An 18,585-nucleotide genomic window follows, 5' to 3' on the forward strand; every position below is an offset into this window, starting at 1 on the left:
TGGGATGGGATGGGATGGAATGGAATGGAATGGAATGGAATGGAATGGAATGGAATGGAATGGAATGGAATGGAATGGAATGGGATGGAATGGGATGGAATTAAACTAAATGGAATGGAATGGAATGGAATGGAATGGAATGGAATGGAATGGAATGGAATGGAATGGAATGGAATGGAATGGAACGGAATGGAATGGGATGGAATTAAACTAAATGGAATGGAATGGAATGGAATGGAATGGAATGGAATGATGAAATGAAATGAAATGAAATGAAATGAAATGAAATGAAATGAAATTAAATGAAATAAAATTAAATAAATGAAATGAAATAATGAAATCCAAGGCAGCAGAATTTGCTGGTGGCACCTTGATAACCTGCAGAGGTTGTCAGCTCCTCCTGCAAGCAGCTCCTCCCCACCAAAGGCTCCAGCTCACGCAAACACGGAGCACGGGAATTGCTCAACTGCAGGATTTGCTTTGGCACGGGGCGAGGACAGCGTGGCACCGCTCGTGTGTACTCAGCAGTTTTAGAATCCCAGGATTTCTCCTGGAGATCTAATAAGAGCACTTTTTGGCTGGGTAAAAAGGAGACAAATGAGGGAAATGAAGGCTTTTGTTTTCACGGGCTGGCAGTTCACATTTAGCAGCGGGGCTCGAGTTCCCTTGCCGAGGGTGCTCTGCTCCATCCTGGTTATTATGTGGAAAATGACACACGGTGCTGGGATTTCAGCAGTAACCCAGCCCCTAACCACCTTTTAGACACAAACATTTGTGTTCCTCAAAGGGTGCCCTGGAAGGACAGGAAGGAAGCAGCTCTCACTTCACTTCAGGCAGCTCAGACTTGCAGCTGCCAGAGCCCCCACAGAGCTGTTGGAGCTCCCCACACCTCAGCAGCAGCCCAAATTCATTTATCCATTTCTAGATGCTGCTTTCCTGGCTCAGATTGAGGGAGCTGTGAGCCCAGGGGCTGTTCTGCACTCAACCTGGCTTTAAGGAGAGCCCTCACGATGCCCATGGTTCTACCCAGGCTAAAGGAGGCCCAAGGTTTGTCCAAAAAGGAGCAGAATTGGTGCTTTACTTCACTGAGTGACTCCTTCACTCGGATCTGAGAGGAGAAAAATCTGCCATTACTGCAGAAATATCTTTGCCGTCCAGAATACAGAAAAGAAGGATGGATTTAAGGAAATCATTTTCAACACGGGGAGCTGCTGTACAAGAACAATTATTGTTGTACAAGAGGAATTCTTGGCTATCTCCTCGTGCACATCTTCACCCTAAATGAGGAAATTCCTGAATAAAAGCAGGCACTGGAGCAAAGGTTTTCTGTCTCTTTTCCATGCCCTGCTGGAGCAGAGTCAGCTGGTGGCACAGAGAGGGGGATCTGTAATGAAGAATGCTTTAAGTTGCATGGTGCAGGCTCTGGAAAACCTTACACAGACTTTTTTTTGTTGAAAAAGGTCAGAGGGAAAAAAAAAAGAGAAAGCTAATCCTTGAAAAATAATCTTCCAAATAAACAGAGCAGCCTGTGGAGAAAGGATCAGCAGAGGGTTTGGAGGGAACACCAGAGACAGCCTGAGAATGATCCTTTCTTTAACAACATCTGACCTTCCACCTTAATGCTTGCTTTATTAATCATTGACTTTCTGTCTTTGAGAGTGATAAAAATGGTAAATACCGCCCAGAAATAAAGGAAAATGGTACTTAAGGGAAAAATGGAGATGAGACCCACAGCAAAGTGGTAATTTTAGCAAAAATCTGCCCATAATGTGTGCTGAGGAGCTGTGAGCCTGGTTTTGTGTCAGCAGCTCTCACATGAAGAGAAGTTCACCTTAAAATCTCCTCCCACCATCTCCTGATGTCTGATTGCACAAGCACTTACTAACACAAGCTATTGGGAATATGTTTTTAAATCCTGGGAAGGCAAACCAGTGCCTTTCAAAGCAAATCTTGCTTTGCTATTGCACATTTTCACCCACTCAGAAACACGGGGAGTGATGCAAAGAATCAGCATAAAGATGGGAACTGCAGGTAAGTCACACAAAAAGAGGGGGGAAACCCAATTAAAACAGGTCCAAAATTGGAGTGATAACTGCAGAGCTAAAAAAAAAAAAAAAATAAAAAAAAAAAATAAAAAAAAAAAAAATTAGTTGAAGATGAGAAGAGAAAAAAAACCAACCTGCAAACCAGATTATGCAACTTTTGTGCCAAATGCCTCATTTTGGAATGAAATCAGCCCTGACTGCTGAAAACCCTGAATGCTCCAAGCCCCAAGTGAGCTCCAGAGATATCTGGCACCCTGATTCCCCAGCAAGGATGATTTATAACATCACTTTGGAATTGCCCCCTTGGAGCAGGGCCCAGTTGGAACCCCTTGCTAACGAGCTGATTTGGGGCTGGAATTCTCCTAACGCCGGCTGGCAGAAGTTGGAAGTGAAAATCTTTATAAGTGTTCAATTTTTAAAAGATTTACTGGGAACATAATAGCAAATATGGTTGGGATCAGGAGCCAAAGGGGTTTTTTTTCAGCCTGGAGAAAGCAAGTAGTCTGTTGTTCCTTACATCTGGAACAGTAGTAATCTATTCCTTAAGCCTGAGCAATCAAATTACCCTAATTTTCTGTTGTCTTGGCTTGAATAAATATTTTCAAGACAAGTTATGTTAAAAATATGCACACGCTGACTGCACAGTGAAATGTGCTTAACATCTGTGCTGCAGTTCAGTGGGGCAAGATGGAAAGGTATCCCAATGGAAAGGGACTGCAGAAAAATCACTCCCTTTCCACTGGGATTAATAACCTACTGAAGAATAACTGTTGGACAAAATAGGGGAATTTAAATGAATGATAGAGAAATAGATATATAAATGGAATATATAGAACTGGGGAGAAAATATATATAGGAGTAGGGGGGAAAGTAGGGAAAATTAGACTAAAAGGGAGCTGGAATTCTTGTGGCAGCTGCACAGGAATGAATCTCAAAGGGATGGTGGGCTGAAAATAAGAATTTTCCATCATTTCAGGGGAGCCAGCTTTGGTTGGGCTGATTGGGCGACTGGAGAAAAAGAAAGTGAGAAAAATTTTAGGGGTTTTCTGCCTCTGGAATCCTCTCACAGCACCTGCAGGTCTCACTCTCCATGCAAGGGAGGGATTTGGGTTTTTAGGGGAAAAAAAAAGGAAAATTGGGAGTTTCTCATTGCACTACCCAGAACTGAAAACTCCTGAGATGCTGAATGAAAAAACAAGGGGCAATAATTATAATTCTTATTCGATGATAATTAATTCTGGCCAAAAGTAGCAGGGAAATGCTCCCATTTTTGAGAAAGCACAGGCTGCAAATCTCCCACCCTGGGCAGCTCCAAGGGCAGGGGATGAGGGGAAAACTCTGTCAGATTTGGGATCAAAGCCCCATGTGCTTCTCATTTTCCCCCTCTGCATCAGGGATGGGCTGACAGGCATTTCTTAAACTGCAACAGCACTTCCAGGCTGAACCAGGTCACCAAAAAAGAAGTTATTTTTCATTTCCAAGTCCCCACTTACATTCCAACAGAAGGAAGAAAATGAAAGCATGAATGAAACTCTTTTCCACTAAAGCAGTTTTTTCCCTCCCATCACTTCTCCCCGCAATATCCTAATATTTATATTTATCCTAATATTCCCTATAACACGGGGAATAGATCTGGGATGAAGATCTTTTTCGAAGAATTGTCTGCTGCAAGTTTTCATTTGGAGGAGTCAAGACTTGGAATGGTTTTCCCCTATGCCTGGTGGAGTGGGGAGCTCTGGGTTGGAATGCAGATGTGCACATCTGTAGGTATTTATTCCTGCTGTGCAGGTTTAAGAAAATAAAGAGTTGATGGCTTCCCTTCAACTTCAAACCTTAAAACTGGTTTAACATCTTGGCGTTTGCAAAGCTTTTACCCCCTCCTGCTCTCCCATTTGGATGTTTGAGCTTCCACCACAATTCCAGCTCCTTCCTACAAACACAAACGTGGGTTTGCTGTCAGCTTCTGGAGCAGCATTCCAGCAGGACATCAGGAATCCCAAAATCCCCCAAAAAGGGAGCAGGGACCCTTCTCAGTGATGCTGCTTAGAGCCACATCCCGGTGCCTCCAGAGCAGAGGGAGGGGATGAGGAAAGCCAAGGGCTGCAGAGTTCTCTCTGTGCTTTGAAGGGAGAATGATGTCTGTTGAGATAGAGAGTAATTGATGTTGAAAATGCACCAATAAATTAATATCACAGCAGAGCTGAATCCCAGGATTTATGGGAATGCAATCCAGGCCTCTTGGTAAACATCTCTGAAGTGCAGACGAGCAGGGAGGATAAGAAATACGGAAGCTTGGGTCGCTTCCAACTCAGCAGATTAATGTCAATATTTCAGAAAATCCCCAGAGAAAAGGAGGAGGGAAAAAATTCACCCATCTGAAACAAAATATTGCAGGGCCGGAGGATTATCCAAAGAACAAAATTTCACCCTGCTGCTCTTGATGTGGCATGGAAGTGCTGGTGGAAGTGCCTCTCTTTGGGAAGAGTGGGACTGGGAGTGCTCATCTTTCAAGGCTGGAGTGGCCATCCCAAAGATTATTCCTGAAATCAAGGTGTGCTCAGGGATAAGAGCACTGAACCCAATTTCACCAGGTTGGCCATGACCTGGGTGAGGTTCAAGGTTTTGATGAAACCCAAAGTGGGCTCTTTGTTAGAAGCAGCTCCCACATCCCAGTTTTTCAGGCTGTCCTGTGGATTCCTGCATTTATCCCAAGTTTCTCCAGTTTCTGGGAGCTCCAGATTGTCAATCTTCAATTTGTTAACCTGGAGTATTTTATTTTAATACACAGTTTCATACCCTGTTCCACAATGTGTGGAAAGGATTAAAAAATTCTACGTTAACCTATTCAGACAATATTTAAACTCCACTCAAAACCTTCTGGATTTGTCAAATATTTCATTTCTCCTTTCTTGATTGTTTCTGCTCTTTGAAACACACCATAGCTTTGAAAGAAGCTGCCTATCATTTTATTTTTCTAGCTTTATTTTGCTAATATCTTTGTTTAACTGGGGCTGAGCTGAGCTAATTGTCTGTAACTGATCTGGGTATCATTTAGCTCCTGTGGGTGTAAAGTTTCCCCCTTAAGACAATTTTAAAATTATATTTCTAATCCTCTTATCTCTTCCCAGCATCATCCATCTTGCTTGTAGGTTTTCTGTAGAGAATGATTTAATGATGAATGAATTCTTTCCATTTGGATTTGTTTATTTTTTAGGGGAGATAAGTTATCTTCTTCTCCATGAGAGACAGCAATTAAAATATTTCTAATTATAAATTTGAGAGTGGTGCAATTCCAAGGACTTCACTGAGTATTTGCTGGGGTGGCAGAAATAGATCTGATGGAATCACATGGGAAAATTGATGAGCCTGTGAATTTGAACATCTTGATGAAGGGATAGGAGCAGGAAAAGTAAAAGAAATGCAGAATTTGTGGAATAAATCGAGAATTACTAAAGCAATATCGTGAGGGGGCCCACATCAAGCTTCTCCCACTTTTTCCCATGTTAAGAATTGTGGTTTTATTTGGAACCTCTTTTTAGTCCAAGTGAGGTTTCTGCTCTGTGCTCCTGGATGGGGCTCCTGCTTTGGCACCTGGAGGAAATCCAAGTTTTCCGCCGGTGCTCACAGGGAACCAACACCCCACCAAAAGTTCTGGGACAGAGTGGGAATCTTCTTCCCAGCCCACACCAAAAGGCTTCTCCTGGGAAAATATTTCACTGGATGTGGCCGCTTCCCTTCAGTTTTTCCGAGCTGTTTTTCAGCTGAGGATGCTGTTTTTGCTGGTGCCATCATCCCATGAATTGACATTCTGATAATCCCTCCCTGCAAAACTTGGGAAGGAGCAGCTGGAGCAAGGGCAGTTCCCCAAAAAGGCTTCCAAGTTTCCGAGCTGCCTTCCCTTGGAAAGGAGGATAAGCACGGCTGCGCTGGCGTTTGGGATTTACCGCAACGCCAATTCCGACCATCCTCTGGAAAAATAACTCCAGGATGTTTTGTCTGTTTTTGCTGATACACCTTGAGGAAGGTTTGAGCCTTTTCAAGGTGGTGATGTATTCATTACATGGTGAAAACCTTTAGTTATTCATGGTTTATTTCTTAGGAAAAAAAAAAAAAGGAAAAAAGCAGTATTTGTGTTGTTAATGGAAAAGGAATTTAAACAGGAACTTCTGGGACAAACTGTCTGAAGTTCTCCTATAATCAATATTTTTTTATATAAACAAGAACCTAGAAATAACTCATATTTATAAATATCAAGTATTTTGGAAGAGAGGCAGGGACTGTGTGTGACACAGCAGAGAAGCATGGATTTTCAATGAACATGGTCCATTTACCTAACAAATACACTGTGAGATGCTCCTAAAACAGATAAATATGGACAGGGATTCACCATAATTCTTCCTTCAATCTCAGGAGCTTGGGATCATCTGGCATCTTTGGCATTTGGGGCTGAGTTTTTGTGGTTCTAGTCCCTTTTGGATATGAACCCTCTTAGAGCTGAGTATTTAAGCACAAACCCAAACCTCAGCTCAACTAAACTTAACTTTACTAAAGTTACTTAAAATCTCTGCTGGGCTGGGCTCTGCAATGCATTCAGGAAAAATGGGTTAGAGGGTTTTTGTTGAAGTTTTACTGGGTGCACAACACGTTAAGTGTGTTCCATGTGTGACTCCACTCAATTAACATTCCTGCTGAGCTTCCCTGAAAAGTTCAGCAGTGGGGGATTCTTCAAAGGACTGGCTTCAACCTTTGACCCTCCAGGGTATTTCTAAGGAGTTACAAGCATGGATATGCTTAAACCATTCCATGTTGCTCCTTCCACATTGAAATGTGTTTTATTGATCTGAGTGTCCCTCAGCATTTGCTTTTAGGGAGAAAGAGCAACAAAAGGGACTTTGGTGATGGAAAAAAGGCCCTGGGAAGGTTTTTTATGGTGGGTGCCTTCCAGTGGAGGAGGGAAAGGAGAAGTCTGGAAGATCTTCTGCTTCATCTGTGCCTCAGGGATGTTATTCCATCCCTGGAAGTGTCCAAGGCCAGGCTGGATGGGGTTTGGAGCACTCTGGGATCGTGGGAGGTGTCCCTAAACATGGCAGAGGGGTGGGATGGGATGATGGTTAAGGTCCCTTCCAACCCAAACCATTCCAGGATCTTACTCTCAGTGGGGTTTCTGTGGCACGTGGAGCATTCCCAGAGGTCATCAAACCCTTCCCAAGGCCCCTCATGGGGAGTTAGGAACTGTGGGCACTCCACAGCACAGAGTTGTCCTGTGCCAAAAAATAAGAAGGAGCTTCTCCTGTTCCCCTGGAGTGTTGGGCTGTCCCATCCAAGGACTTCACTGATCCTTGCCTGGGGTGGCAGAAATAGAACTGATGGAATCATATTGAAAAATTGATGAGCCTGTGAATTTGAACATCTTGATGAAGGGATAGGAGCAGGAAAAGTAAGAGAATTGCAGAATTTGTGGAACAAATCCCAGAGGTGCCATCCAGAGGCCTGCTTTTCAAGAGACAACTTAAACCATGAACAATCTTCTCCTTTCCCCTGCTGCCAAGAAACAGCATCAGAAAAAAAAAAAAGCCAAATTCTAGGAATAAAAGGCATGGACAGGCCCTGCTGCTGTCAGCACGGGCTCGCTCCGAGGTGTCACATTTTCCTTGTTGTGAAATGTGCTGGGTGCCACATCTACCAACACCACCAACCCACCCTCCCCAGGGCATCCACAGAGTGTGGGGTGGTTTGAAGCCTTTGCCACCCTTCCCGCTGGGATGTTGGTGGCACACTGGAGCCAGCTGCTCCCTCTCTGCCCCTGGTGCCCTTCGCTCTTGGTGTGATCCCTTCTGGAAAGTTTCCAGTGTCCCTTGGCGTTGGTGTGACTTCAGCAGGGCTGGGTTATGAATTACATTTTATTAAATGTCACGCTGAAGTGCTCAGGCACTGATGCACAGCCTATTAGTAGCTTTAAGATTTCAGCGTTTTGGTGGGAACGCTTCAAAACTGAAGTATGTTTTCTTTGGCCAAAGCTGCCCCATTAGATGCAGTTTCTCCTGACATTTTCAGAATTGTTTTATGGCTGTTTCCATGGAGGTCGAGAAGGAAATGACTGTTCCAGGAATGCTTCGATAGCATCCAGGGCAACACAAAAGGCTGAGTTATGGAGCTGCACTCTGGCCAGGCTGATGGTGTGATGATTAACAAGTTGTGCTGCCACCAGGGCCCTGAGCTGGGAATGCTGCTGGGAATACCCTTCCTAAGGCCAGCTCCATGATTGATCCAGCATCTTCCACTTCATACATTTCCCTGCATGGCCAATTATCAGATTTTCTTCCTCTCTGTTTCATCAGTCACAGTCATTATTTGCATTGTTTCCCTACCAGCTGCCAGACATCCAGAGATCAAACGATGAAACCCCCCCCCACACACACTCCTTTTTTATTTTATTTTAAAGAAATTGACTCTGCTTAAGACTTCCCTAAGAATGGGGATTGTAAATTTATTACCTTCACTTGCTCTGAGGAAGCTGTTAAAGGCATCAGGAAGCAGCCAGATAACCAAGGCCATAAAATACTTTAGAAATTAATGAATGAAAGATGGGCTGAAGCCACAAAGTGTGGGTCTGGTTCTGGTTTTTGAACTTGTGCAGAGTTCACAGATGCTCACGGGCACGGCTTTTATTCCAGAGAGTAAAGCACCAGTGCTCAAGTTCAGAGCAGAATCCAACTTTTCCCAAAGCTCAGCGTTATCCCAAATCTTTGGGTTTTGTTCTGGCTGAAATGATTCAGAAAGGCTGTGAGCTGGGAAGTGCTACAGCTGCCTTTTGTCAGGCATTTCCTGAGACAAGGCTGGAGGAAAAATTCCTGGTGCTGCTGCCACCAGGATCGCCTGCCTGAGAGAGGATGGGATCCATCCCTGCCCAGAAGAGCCCAGGATGTGAATGGATAAAGCCAGGATGTGAATGGATAAAGCCAGGATGTGAATGGATAAAGCACAGCGAGGGGAATGGATGGAGCAGGGCTCGGCCAAAATGCTGGACTTAAAAGCAGTGCCCACCCTTTAGTCCTCCTGAGCTGAGCCCTCCAAGAGCACCTTTCCCAAAAAGCACCACATCTTTCCCAAAAAATTCCCAACGATTTGACATCTTACCCAAGTTCTGCTGAAATTCAGAGAATTCTCTGCTGATTTCACAGGATGAGAGAATCCCAGACTGATCTGGGATGGGAGAGACCTTAAGAGATTCCATCCCTGCCATGGGCAGGGACACCTTCCACTGGCCTTGGGCACTTCCAGGGATCCAGGGGCAGCCACAGCTGCTCCCTGCTGGAACCCTGGATGCTGAGAATCTCCAAAATTAAATAACAGAACTAAGATGGTGAGTGTGGAGTTTAAAGTTTCACATTGTAAAATTCTTCGAGTTTAAGGTTTTAAAATATAATCTATATAAAGCAAGATAGAAATTTTAAGACATAAACCAGTCCTTCTTCTTCATGAATTTAGGTAATATTATGTAATTAGATTAAAAAGTGCACATTGCAAACCACGAGTAGTTGGTTATTAAGTTAAAAATAAAAATAATGTAAGTGTAATTTCTTAATTAAACAGTTTCTTGTTAAAAAGCCGTATGGAGGGAGAGCTACAACTCCATTTTTAATTTATTAGCATAAAATACTATGGAACTCACAGTTTAAAAGGATATAATATAAATAAAAACTAATAAACATCTAAGTCCAAACAAAAATACCATCTCACACATTAAATCCAAACATTAACTAAAAGAATTAAAACTTCACACACCTCAGGATAACAGTTTAAACAGATTCCTGGAAATTGAAATCCATATTTTTCAAACTGGTGCCTCTGTTGCCACCAGTTTGGGCAGGGAGAAATAAAGTCTTTGTGTCTCTCCCTATCTCATCCTTCAGAAAGAGAAATACCTTGGAGGAAAGGATGGGGATGAGGGAGCTCAGGGACATCCCACACCCAAATGTGTCCAATCCATCATTCCCATCATCCCACATTCCCACCTCCTGAAGGTGCATTCTCTCCTAAAATCCAAAATTTCCTGGTTTAGAATCAAACATTTTTTTTTGTTTCTTTTCCACACCAGACTCACTATTTGTTCTTCTTCTCCAAACTCTGCTGGCAAACTGGGAATTGTCCACTCCAGAGGCTCCCAGCTTCCCTCAGCACAGCCCATGGCACCAGCAGAGACATCCACGGACCACCCACAGCTCAAGAAGGCACCTAAAACAGCTCCTCACGTACACCAAATAATGTTCCAGAACTATTAGATTTATTTTTAGCCTCTTTTAAGGCACTTCAGCAGCTGGGAACAAGGTGGGAAGGCAGAACCGTGGGCCAAGATCCAAAATCCATTGAAGGCATCGGAGCTTTTCCATGGATCAGGATTGCTCCAGCTCACAGCTCCTCCACTAAACTGGTTTTGGGATTATATTTGTGGTTTTCTTCACATTTCATATGTGAGCTTTAAAGAATTACACCCAAGGAGCATTCTAGGAAATGAAGATTTATTCACAGAAAAACCTGTGTAATAATAAATCTTCTTAAATGTGCACAGCAGAGGATGGAGATGAGAAGAATTATTTTACATTTTATAGCGCTTTGAGCTATGATTTTATTTATAGCATCTATTTAAAATGAGATTGTCCCAGAGAGGAAAAAGGACAGATCAGCTCCAGCTTTAGATAATAGGTCAGGCTTTCCAAGCACTGAGACTTTTTGAAATAAAATTAAATACCAGGCACCAATCTGACCCTCTCCACTCTTTAAGAATAATTACAGAAATAAAGGACTCGTTATTAAATCACTGATACAAACCTGGGGAAAAGCTGTAAAACTAATTCAGACTAAAGCAAACCCCACATTTTTAATGAAGCTTGGATTGGGCTGCAATATGAGAGTGGTGAGTAAGAGGGTTAAAGGGGATGTGGGGAAGGAGCTGCTCCCTGGGAATGTGGGGAGGGGCTGGGATGGAATTCCCAGAGGAGCTGTGACCATCCCTGGCAGTGCCCAAGGCCAGGCTGGACAGGGCTTGGAGCACCTTGGGACAGCACAAAGTGTCCCTGGATGCTTTAAATCCCTTCCAACCCGAACCAGTTTGGGATTTTCACACAGCTCATAAAGCGCAAATGGGCTTTCTCTAATTACTCAGATTGCTTTAATTGCCATATTGATGCAGGGCATCCTTAGGAATTCTGCTCATTATTGCAGGTTCTTGCATTAACCCCACGTGCAACACCTGCAGAAAAAGGAGCAGCACCTTTTTCTTATTGGCCAACAAGCACTAAAATTTGTGAGGCAATCCATCCCCACCCTAAAAGAGCTTTCCAGTCTGACCACACCAGCGGCACATTAATTCATATTTAGGGGGGAAAAAATTCTCCTGAACTGATGCTTATTTTTCTATCTGAATAAAAAATACAATTGCTGTGAGACTGAATAAAGCGAAATGGTTTAGCAAAAGTTGTTAGAAGAAACCACGTCCTGGAGCTGATTCCTTTCTGACAGAAGCCATTCTCACACTCCAACAATGAATTTTATGGCAGCACACGCTCTGGAAATAACTGTCCATTCTCCTGACATCCTTCTTCCTGCAGTTTTTTCCCTTAAATCCCACGAATGAAGGATTACCAGGATTTATGGAGCTATTTAATACCTCCAGGAAAGAAAAAGCACACAGTGCAGGAAGAGAAACAACAGGTATGGAATGGATCTATCATAATTTCAGTTCAGCTCACCAATAAATTTATCCTGACGTTGACTGATAAATATTGAGACTATTTGAACTTGTTTCCTGGATTGTGAAAATTATCCTGCAGCTGCTTCCTCTGGCTGCTCCAAAATGCTGCATTTTAGGGAGCATGGATGTAGTGCTGAGGGAGTCAATGCAACAAGAAGAAATCAGAATAAATGCTAACAATTCACCCCTTTTGCATCACACAAAGTTTCAATTTGGGTTTTGAGAAGTCAGGATTAAATGCCACTTGTCTTGCTGGATGTTCATACTCCTGGATAGGTTTTTAAAATATATATTTATGTATAAATATAATTTAGTGTATTATTGTATATATTAACATATACACAACATTAAGATGTACACAATATTAACATATACACAATAATATGGTAATAATATATATTTCCACATTATTATATATTATTATATTAATGATATATTAATATGTTATTATAGGTAATATATTATTACATATATTTTAGAATAAATTATTATTTATAAATAATATTTTTATATTTTATAATAAATAATATCATATTCAATGTATTTTCTATTGAATAAATAAAACATTTCTATTTTAATAGTATTACACAAAATATATTGTTTTATGATAACATTTTAAATAATAGTATATATGTTTTTTATAAAATATATTGGGTTTTATTAAAGAAGTATATTTTAATAATATTTTAAATATCTACAATTTAACATTGTAATAATTAACATTAGAAGAAGGAACGGGCATGCTGCGCTCTATAATAAATTTTCCCTTGGCTCCCTTCTCTTTGAATCTTGGGGAGGGGGAAGAGAGAGACAGATTAACTATTTGGACTGAGTGCTTTTTCAATTGTCAAAAAGCTTCCAAAACGCATGAGCTTGCTGTGCTGACAGTCCCGGGGAGGCAGGGCAGACCCTCAGGGTCCCTGAGGCTCACACCAGCCCGGGGATGTCAGAATCTCATTTCACACCTTATAAAAAGCCCCAAAAAGGTGACATGGTCAGAATGCTTTTCAGTTTGTTTAATCAACAATTGCTGGTTAACCTGGCAACGAGCAGGGAGTGAAACCATGGTGAAACCTCCATGAACCAATTTCTCACTTTCCCCTCTTCTGTTGGGAAATCAGCAATATTTCCACCTACTCCTGCCTCTTCCTTAGGCAAAATTATCTCTCCTGCCCTCTGAAAAGTTGATGTGATGTTGCTGCAGCTAAACCAAGCACAGAGTTCTCACCACCTACCTTTAGAGTTAATCCTCGAGGCTACCAAATCCTGCAATGAGGATTTTTCTTTCCCGACACTTGCTCTGTGTTTTCCATTTCTCACTTTCACCCGGCACTGCCTTGGACTATGTTCAAACTGCTCCTCTTTCCCCTTGGCTTTTCCTTTTCCTATCCAACACCGCCCGCTTCAAGGGAATCAGCATTTCCCACAGAGCTGAGCATGGAGAGGAGAATGTGGCATCTCAAATGACACCCTGTGGTAACCATTAGCAAAGGTTGAATCGTAATAATTACAAATATACTTCGAGGTAACACATCCCTGTACATCCCTTCCCGCTCTCCAAGTCTCTGGAGTGCTGGAAAACTGTGTGGCCTTGAGGCTGAGGGACTGAGGTGTTGATTTGGGGGGTTTATTTTATTCATGTCCTTCATTCAAAGGAGTTTCTCAGAGATTCCAGATAGATTTGAGAAGTATTTTAAGGAAAATTAAGAAAAATACGGAGTTTTTTTTCAGGAAATTTCAGGATATTTTACATGCAGAATCAGGGAATATCCTGAGTTAGAAGGGATCCACAAGGGTCATCAAGTCTGGCCCTGCCCAGGTCAGCCCAAAATCCCACCCTGGGCATCCCTGGCAGTGCTGTCCAAGCTCTCCTGGAGCTGCTCTGGCAGCCTTGGGGGTTTGCCCATTCCCTGGGGAGCCTGGGCAGTGCCAGCACCCTCTGGGAGAAGAACTTTTCCCAAAATCCAACCTGACCCTCCCCTGGCACAGCTCCAGCCATTCCTTGGGTTTGTTTATTGTTTATAGCCATCACTTTATTTATAGCACAGTATCACCCCAAAGCACGATGATGGGAATCCATCCGCTCATGCTTATTTATAGTTCATATGTCTCACTTTGGAGCATGTCTAAAGGCATTAGTGAGACTGTACTATAAACTCCTTTTTCCTTCCTTCCTCCAGAATTTAAATTGGAAATTTTGGTGTTCTCTGCTGACCACCTACCCGCTGATCCAGTTCCCAAATCAAGGCCTGGCCAAAAGACAGCAGAACTACGGGATGTGAAAATGTCAAGTGTTTCAGGAGGGGAAAAAATATTATAAAACTCTCCTGCTCAAGTGGCCAGAAGGATTCCTACAGAACTCCCAGGAACAGAAGAGGCTCCATCACAAGGAGAAGTAAACACAAAGGGCGTGCTGAACCCACCTTGTCCTAAGCCAGGAATTCAGAGAGTTAAAAACCCACTGGGGCAATGGAAACTTTAATTCCTGACTTCCCAAATCCCAGTGGCCAAGAGCACAAAAAGCTCATTCACCTGCTCCTTTCTCAACAGGGTCTAATCAACAGGGACTGCTGAGTGGCACAGGCATGCTGAGAGAATGGCAGGGGGAGAGGAGAGGTGCCTGAATAATAACATTAAATAGCTTTGAAACCTGAGATTTACCTACAAAATAAAGTCATGGCTGGAAACAATGGTATTCCAGAACTTCCTCAGCAAATGACTGAATGCATTGTTGAAATCCACAGGACATTTTTGTTATAAATATGTGGTGGTGGTGTTCAGTAATGCAGAAAAGTCTCCTCAGTGGAGTGATATTGCTGAAATATTTATCCTTCACTATTTTTTGTATTTTAACTCTAATGCTGTGTTTAGCTGACAAATGAGATTTGAGGTTTTTAAGTACAATAATCTGGTGTATTCACCTCAGAGCTTTTCTTTCACAGCTTCCTGAGCCAGCTGGAGCTCTCCCTTTGCAGGGTCTGTGAGGGATGGATGGAAAAGAAATGCAGAGACCTCTGGAGTTAACAGCCACCTCAGCCACCCCTTCTTTATCAAGGCTGTGCATTTTGGGTTATGCCAAGTGTTAATAAAAACAAATGCCACCTCCAGGCTCTCTTTCAATGCAGAGTTTAAGAGCAAAAGTAAACTGCAGCCACTTATGTTATCTGGGGGGTGTCACACGGGGCTCTGAGATAACCAGAATGAACCTGGAAGGTCTTAGAAGTAAAACTGCCTAAACCTAATTCCACAAAGTGAAATTACTGCTTTAAAAGTCTACTTCTAAAGTGAAATTACTGCTTTAAAGGTCTTTACATCCTTGAGGGTTTCAGCATCCCACGCTGAGGCTCTCAGGGTTCATTTCCCTACAAGTCCTGAAGCTCCTCCAGCCCCGGATCACGTTACGGTTTTGTGTGGTGGAGTTTGGACCGTGCCAAGAAAATGTCTTCAGCTTTCCTTTTACAAATATGGCAATGATCAACCCCAAGCATGATGGGGAGGTTGGCTGTGTTTAAAGCAATTTAACATGTTGCAACAACGTGGTGCTCAGCGCTGCTCCGTGAAGCCATCCCAGGATCCGGCAGCCTGGAAACACCGGGACCGTGGGCCTGGCCCCAAACCTGATCCACATCAGCAACCTTCACCTCGTGAGTCATCTCCCCGAGGTGAAGATAATGGGTGGAAAGGAAAAACTGAGAGGCTGCTTACAAAACTTGGCTCCAGCAGTGCAATCCAGAACTTGGGGCTTTGCTCTGCAGCCATGGCCAGGCTCAGCTGCAACTCCAGGCCTCCAAATCCTTCCATGTTCTCAGAGATTGCTGCAGGACACCAAAAAGTGACTGTTCTGTTGATAAATTCTGCCAGAGTGATTTCCCCTTTCCAAACATCTCCCTGCAGAAGCCAGGTAGAGCCACAGCCACCACTCCAAAAGATTCCATGAGTTGAGGTTGAGGGTTTGGGTTCAGCTGCCCAAACACTTCCATTCCAAGGACAGCAGAAGGATGAACATATTCCCCAAAATCACCTTCCCAGGGAGCAGCTGCGTGAGGGGAGCTCTGACAGCATTAGACCAGAGATGTGATCAGCTGGGGTTCATTTGCATCACAGAATTCCAGAATGCTTTGGGTTGGAAGGGACTTTAAAGCTCATCTCCTTCCACAGGCAGGGACACCTTCCACTATCCCAGGAATTATCTGTCTACAATTCACTCCTGCCTTTTTTTAATATCCAGGACACATTAAAACCACATAAATGTACTTTACAAGAGTGAGCAGTGCAATACAATAGCAAAGATTACAACTGGGGAATAATTTGTAGATCAGCGACCACAAAAGCTCTATAAATAACAGCTGCTGTGTTTACATGTCAACAGATTGGATATTCCCTGATAATCCAGATAAACAACTCCACATCTCTGGGAAACAAACAGGCACGTGAGATGCAAAGCAAACAAAACCACAAAAGACCAAAGGATGCCAAAGGGAGCTCTGAAGGCATTCCCAGGGCTGCCAGAGCAGGTATTCCACAGGGAACTCCAGCTTAGAGCTCACAAGGATGTAACTGCTCCAAAGCACGGCGTTACTGCTGGATTAAGCCCTTTTCTGACCCAGAGATGGGGTAACTGAGAGGTGTTTTAAGAACTTTTGTTCTATTTTCGGTTTCATGTGACGGGTGAGACAGTACAGATGTTATAATTCATGCCATCATAATCAGAAGCCAACTATTTCCTAATTACAGTACACTGTAAGCGTTTCTTGGCCTATCAGCTTTAGTCACACCGTGCTGTAAATGCCTTAAAGCCAATCCTCTACAATTACTCTTCATTGGTCCTACTACAATACATCCTTTACAGTTCTATTTCTCTAAAGTATCTGGTCTTATTTGCAAGGTCACCCTTTGAAACTTGGTTCTAGTTCCATTTCTCTCTCAGCAATGTCTGTCCCATTCCGTGGCATTTCTAAGTCAGCATTTCTTATCTCAAGGTTTGCATACAGATGCACACTGTGTGAGCCTTCTGACAGGCTCTGAGAATTCTCTACAAATCCATTTCCCCCTCTCTCTTGAACAGAAAAAACTTTTTTGAAGGTTTTGTTTATTGATTATCATGTATGGTGAAGTACACAAGGTACTATTACTAACATAATTCATGTATATAAACTTATTTTGTAAAGTTGTTTTTCTTTTTAGCTAAGGTGTAAACCCATTTTTTAAACAAGTCATTTAACTATGATCTATCATCTCTATCAGCTTTGATCTAGCTTTGAGAATTTTGATCAGCATTGAGAATTTTCTACAAATCCATTTTTCACATTGAGCAGTTTCTGTGCCGTGCAAATCCCATTCAGAAATGTCAGAAATGTCCCAAATCTCCCAAATCACTTGAGACTTTTCAGGGACAGCAGAGGCTCATATTCCACAATATTACAAGAAGAGCACAGCAGTAAATTATTCTCAGTGGGAAAGTAATTTTCCCTGTTTGCAGCCATGCTGGACCACAGAGAACATTTCCCATCACTCAATCCATACTTTTAAAGCTGTGGCTTCCAAACCTTGTTGCTACTTCCTTGGACCCTCTCCACCAAACTTTTATGTGGACAGTGAGAACAATGGGATTCCTGAATTCCTGATTCCTCACAGCCTCCCTCTGTACTACAAGCAGGGTTTGCTGATGAGTTGTTAACAATTATCCGTTTAAAAATCCAAGTAAAGGTTCCTGTCAATCCTGACAGTGGTTTCAGGTTTTAGGAGATGAAGCCAGAGAGTTGCACCAGGGACAGCTGCCGTGGCAGCACAGGCTGTGTCCTGAGGAGCCACAAACCACTTTAACACTTTGATTCTGGATTGGAGAACCCATAAAAAAGCGAGCCCAGACACCTGGACAGGGCTGGGAGGGGTTTTGCACTGCAAAATGGGTAATTTTTAACAGCTTCCTCAAACCTGTACTTGGAGCTGTGAATTCAACTGGTGTTTGGCACAAACTTTACTGAAATCAGTTTTAAAAGTGAGCATCCCTATAAGAAACAATTTTTAAACTACAACTGTAGATATATTGAAATAGTTTAAACTCTGTTTAGCGTTTGAAGTAAATAAAAATAGAGAGGGAAGATGTCATTTCAGCATGAAACAGGATGTCTGTGTGAGATGCTCATCACCTTGGTGCTTTAGCTGACATTCAAGCACAGACTAAGTGTCACTACAAAAGCCACGAAGATTTGTAGGTAAAGCACCAGAATTGTTTTGTTTTCTCCATCTCGGTTCTGCAAGTAGATTTTTCTCAAGGAGTTCAACATCTCTTTGTAGATATAAAAGCCCTTTTTGAGGGGAGGTAAAACATTAAAGCACAGCCTGAGAGCTATCAAAGTTGAAATTGAGCTTTGCACTGGGGGGATCTGACCTATTCCCTCAGTACCAGACCTAATCAATCTCAGTATCTCACACCACAGATCCATCAGGGCAGGGCCTTATCTCTGCATCAGGCAAGAAGAAAGGCAGAGGCAGCTATCAGGAAATACTTTCCCTATCCCTGATCCATGTGCTGTGCATAGCTGGAATGCCAGCACTGATAATAAGTTGGACACTCGTGAGTCCCATGTACACTTAATCACTCATTTCCTTCCCTGACTAAGAATAAGACTGGGATTTCCCCCTCTTCCTCCTGGCACACAGCCAGGGAGTGCCACTGCTGGAGGACACTGGAGAACTGATGGGAACATTACTGCACAACTGATGGAGATGATGCCTCAGGTTTTTGATTTTTATATTTTTCACATTCTGAGCTGCTTTAGTGTGAAA

General features: G+C 42.7%; 1 protein-coding gene and 1 long non-coding RNA gene across 5 annotated transcripts in view; one reads left to right on the forward strand and one right to left on the reverse strand.

Moving 5' to 3' along the window:
• The window catches only part of ROR1 (ROR family WNT receptor 1), a 158,712-nt gene that overhangs the window by 73,611 nt on the left and 66,516 nt on the right, over positions 1-18,585 (reverse strand). The window lies entirely within an intron of this gene.
• Positions 100-14,904, forward strand: LOC146766725 (uncharacterized). 3 transcript variants are annotated; one of them, XR_014957000.1, is made up of 3 exons: positions 100-2,031; positions 9,227-11,756; positions 13,977-14,904. It is a non-coding gene; the product is annotated as an uncharacterized LOC146766725 (long non-coding RNA). The 3 variants fall into 3 exon arrangements; XR_014957001.1 differs by having other exon boundaries at positions 10,144-11,756; XR_014956999.1 differs by having other exon boundaries at positions 100-11,756.

Source organism: Lonchura striata, chromosome 8 (assembly GCF_050655825.1).
Source record: "Lonchura striata isolate lonStrDom1 chromosome 8, ASM5065582v1, whole genome shotgun sequence".
NCBI lineage: Eukaryota > Metazoa > Chordata > Aves > Passeriformes > Estrildidae > Lonchura > Lonchura striata.